Genomic DNA, 5,422 nt, shown 5'->3' with positions numbered 1-5,422 from the left:
GGTAAGTTTGTACATCAGGTTATAGATAGTAGATATATATTTGGTTTCACTTCTTGAATGTTAAACATCTATGCTAATTTTTTTACAAATATCAAAGAGGATAGAGAAAAATATACAATATAAGGATATTGAAAAAAAATATCTTGTTACTTTCAATATAAATACAAGTTCAGATACTGCGGCGGTAAATTTGTATTTGCTTTCTTCATGATCTATATATATGAGGTCTTACAAGATAATATACAAAAGCTATTTCTTTTTGTGAGAAGCATCCTCTTTAGAAGTTATTTTTTCTTTTGTTGATGCTTCAATTGCCTTAGGTTTTGAGGGCCCCTTCTTCTCTACTTCCACACTCTCTACCCTCTCCTTGTTTATGACATCCTTATCTTCTTATTCTTCTTGTATGCAATTGACAAGTATGTACTTAAAAATCTTTGCTCATACATATCAAATATAATTATTTTTTGTAACAATCCTTAGAAAACTATCACATATTTGAAGGAAATGAATGTAAGTTCGGTGTTATTTTGCAATGCACTATCTTTTGAGTGAAATATTGTCTTAAAGTCAAATATCTTCATTTATCATCATTGAGATAAATAAACTTATCAATCTCCTAACATTTACAACTATTGTTTAACCATAAGAATGACTATCATCTTGATGAGGGCTCTGCAATCAAAAATACAAAAGTAATATTATACAATATATTTATGATAGTTTATGGAATTAAATATCTTGATATATGTTAATAAAAAACTTCTCTATACTCTATTTGTGCAAGTAGATCAAAAGGTGTAAGAGGCTTTTTCTATAGCACTTCAATCAATATTTTTGTAGCTCTATAGAAAATATTAATAAAATTTAGAATACTAACAACAAATAAAAGTTCAAATTATATCTTAAAATTTTCATGGGTTCCTTTTAAAGAATTGATTTAAAAGCATTCTTTATCTACATAGTCTATAGCAATCACAAGCTCTAATGAGATCTAAAAACAATCATAGGTAAATAATTTAGTATAATAATATCTTTTAAAAATTTAAAAAAAATACCAAACTACTTACTTTTCATGATATGGAATCAAAATAAACTCCAAGGTATCAAAATCAATTCAATTGATCCAATGGTCAAATCCATTTGCTTACAAGCTTACTTAGCCTCATGTAACGGGAGATTGAAGGATCAGGATTCTCAATTTTTTGTTATATAGTTGTATATATCAAAAGGAATTTCATATGTATCATACACCTAGCAAAAGTAGTAATATAGTAAGTATATATAAAGAATATTATTTCTTTAAAAATATCATTCTTAAGAACAAACCATATTGAGATATGTTATATCTCAATCCAGCAAGAAGAATAAAGTCATTTTCTCCTCTTCTTTTATCCTTGAGATCTCAACACATTCTAAGTCCAAAGCAACAACATCATTTCTCTTGCACATGTCACCAAGCAAGAAGCACTATATATTGAAACCTTCTAGGTTAACCCTCTCAAGCATGTCAAAAAGCTCATCCTCTAGTGGTCCTAGTTGCTTTGCTTCTTTTTGTTCTACTTTCTTCCTCTTATGCCCCCTCCATTTCATTGTTTGTTTCTACGTAGCCTTTTCCTCCTTCTTATGTAGTTTTGTGTCTCTCTCATGTGTGACATCCTCCACTTTAGAATCTGTGTCCTCTTGTTTCTTCCTGTATGGTGGCACATTAAGAATATTGTATGTATTCTCATCTATAAGAGAAACTAGCTCTTAAACCTTGGAGAATCTATATCTCAATCTTCTTAAGATAGGCATATCCTTATCTATAAATGTCGCCCTATGTACATGGATAGCAAAAATGTATGCATCCTAGAAAAACTCAATCAAGAAGTCCTCTATTATAGCCTACTAGATGCAATTAAGGGTACTTATTATTCACCTATAGCTATAAAGACAATGCCTATCGTATATCTTCCTAACCACTGTTGAGAAACATGAATCTAGAGCTATGCTAGCTATGGTGGATGGAGGTTATACCCATAAAACATGACTGAGATAAAGGATTGTAACTCAAGTGAATTAGGTTCCAAGATAGATTAACTTGGACTCATAAACACAATCTTGAGTGTCACAAAATGATGGTACCTTTTTGAAAATAGAGTCAAGTACATGCTTATATAGCTTTTGGATGGTTCCACTCTTCCTCACTGTGCTTATGGGATTTAGGATATCTCTTTCTAGAGCATACATCATTGTCTATCTCTAATACAAAGCCACTTTGGGCAAGTCTCTCTCCAGCCTCTATGGGCATACATTCATTTGATTTCTCAACACCCCCCTCAAATGATGAGTCTCTACCCTTACTGGCTTTTACCCCCCCTACATGTGAACATGGACTAGGAGACTAGCTCTTTGGAAGCCTAGTCAAGTTAAGGCTTGAAACTTTACATCTTGGTAAGAGTTTTTCTAGATCCACTAAGGGAAACACAATCCTTTATTGGAAAAAGGAGATCCGCTAAGGGAGATATAAAATCCACTGAGGGAAATAAGAATCCACTAATGGGAAGTTCTTTGTCATCAACAGCAGTAACGAATTATTCATCTTTTTTTTAAATGGTTTTCTTTTTTATTTCTTGCTCCAATCTTTGATTTTTTTTTTATATTCTTTATTGGTCTTCATGGCGTTCTTTTTGTTGTCCTTGGTATTCTTTGTCTTCATGTTCTTGTTCCTTATTCTCTTTGTGGATACTTTTTCTTGTGCTCCAATCTTCTTGATGTAATCCCTTTATTCAGTGAGTTTAAGATAGATACAAATGGGCACATTTCCTTGGCTTGACATACCCCTTCTAATATACATAAGTTGAGTATGGATCTTGGGATATCTACGATTTTTGGCCTTTGACTCATCATTGTGTTTCGGGCATGCAAGGTGAATCCATTTTTCTTTAGATGGCTCTTGGGCTTGCTGGAATCCATGGCTTGGTAGTACATCTTGGGTATAGCGCAATAAGTCATCTCCCTTTTAAAGGCACGAGAAGGTCTTACCATTGAGCAAATGCTCAAGGCAGTGTCTAGTCCCTTACACATTAATTTAGCTCAAGAAGAAAGGTAAAGATTACGAACCTCTCAAGGTGCAAAAGTGAAATAAAACCAGTTTGAAAATACGAGTGTAAAAGGACTTTATGATGAGCTAGTGCAAGGGATACAGGTGTAAACGGGGTTGAATCTGAAGATCCAATGTGAATGGCCTTTATGATAAATCATAATGATAATAATCCTTTCTTTTAAGCCAAGCAGACCTTGGGCTTTATGCCAAAACAACCCTCACTTGCACTTGAAAATAGGCTCCCAACTTGGCCTTCAATTTCTCTCTCTCTCTCTCTCTCTCTCTCTCTCTCTCTCTCTCTCTCCTACACTACCAAGCTGATTCTAGTCCTTCTAAACTAAACCACTATTATTACTGTGAGGACCAAAAAACGAGGTAGTAGAAGTAGAAGAGAGAATGGGTGTGCCTAGACATAGCTCACCATGGCTCTAATACCATGTTGAGAAACATGGATCTAGAGCTATGCTAGCTATGGCAGACAGAGGTTATACACATAAAACATGAGTGAGATAAAGGATTGTAACTCAAGTGAATTAGGTTCCAAGATAGATTAACTTGGACTCATAAACACAATCTTGATTGTCACAAAATGATGGTACCTTTTTGAAAAGAGAGCCAAGTACATGCTTGTATAGCTTTTGGATGGTCCCACTCTTCCTCATTGTGCTTATAGGATTTAGGGCATCTCTTCCTAAAGCATACATCATTGTCTATCTCTCATACAAAGCCACTTATGGGCAAGTCTCTCTCCAGCCTCTATGGGCATACATTCATTTAATTTCTCAACAACCACCCTTTAGAATTGCAACTTTGAAATTGCATTACTAAGAGCCTTCATTGCCTTCTTAATCTTCCTAAGATATCTCACAATCTATGAATATCTCCTATTATACATTTTTGGTGGCTTGGATGGCTTGGAGGACTATTGGAAGGTTCATAAGATCAATCTTCTAATTTGTTGTAGTAGGTTTAGTTCTAGCCATATGTTAACACACCAACTACAAGAAAAAGATAGAAAAATACATATACTATAACCACTCATTTGTACACTTGCATATGATATGCAAAGACAATACCCCGCAGCAATAATAAGAGGATCCTCAAAATCGTGTTTCACCTAACAAGTATCAAAGTCTAATCATAGAATGTATAAAATTCAAAAATAGAGCAGTTATAGAACAAAGTAGACATATAATTTCATGTTTCATGCGACAAAAGCAACACAAGCAAGCAAGAAGACTCAAGCATATGAAACGCGAGTCTTAGACTCCATACAAAAGGTTAACTACTCCAATCGCATTTCATTCAACAAGTATACATCAAAAAACCAGCAATAGTAGATTCTTTCATCCATACCTAATGACTTGATGAAGTTTCTACCTTGGAGGGTTGAGTCTTGTTCGAATACTCTTGTTGGAGATGGAGAGCTTATTGTATTCGAAATGAGCCTCCCTTAGAAAGGCTAGATTCAAATGATTTTTTTTATTGAAAAGGTTGGGGTAAAATGTCCAAGTTTATCTCAAGTTAAAAAATTAATATTGAAATTATTAGTTACAGTGATGTTTGATAACACGTGGTCTCATTAAATACTTTTTATGAATCCCAAAAATAGCCTCGCATGTAAAAAATTTCTATTTAAAAAATTAAAATAATAAGAGCTCTCTTTTCAAGTTTAAAAAATCCTTTTTGACACAAGTTTCAAGAACAATGGATCTTGGCTGCAATTGATTTTGTATTTCATATGTTAGGCTTTTTTTGTGTGTATATCCCACTTAACTTTTTAATTTATCTTGCTCATTAGGGTCTGTCTTACAAAGAAAGTTATCCCTTGATAGAATGGAGCAAGACGAGTTGGAAAATTTTGATGATAGATTCTTTGATTTTTTTAAGAAGACATGACACTCATCCAAGTTTATGTACATCAAGGATATGCTCAATATCCCTTTTGATTTGCAAGAGCTCTTGGGAGATCTTCAAGAGAAGCTTAAGGAGAACATGGAATTTTATACTAGACATACAAAATCTCTCACAATTGATAACTATGTTCATTTTAATGATGTGATCTAGGAAACCAATGCTCCCATGACAGCTTCAATTACTAGGTATTGTCTTAGGGATGAGGAGTTTAGAAAGTGTAAAACAAACTACTCTTTTCATAAGGATCAATAACAGTGTCTTTTGATCCAAAAAGATATAGGATTTCTTATGTATCTCCAATATATGAAAGATTCTTCTTTAGAGAAAGTGCAAGAGAAGAAGGGAGAAGATAATGCATACATAGATCAAGAGGTTGAAAAGAAAGCAGAGATGTTTCAAGAGGATATTAAGAACCAGTTG

The sequence above is a fragment of the Lygodium microphyllum genome, chromosome 13, assembly GCF_053477565.2.
Source record: "Lygodium microphyllum isolate KBCC chromosome 13, Lygodium_microphyllum_v1.1.10, whole genome shotgun sequence".
Classification (NCBI taxonomy): Eukaryota; Viridiplantae; Streptophyta; class Polypodiopsida; order Schizaeales; family Lygodiaceae; genus Lygodium; species Lygodium microphyllum.
Note: the sequence above shows the minus strand (reverse complement) of the source record.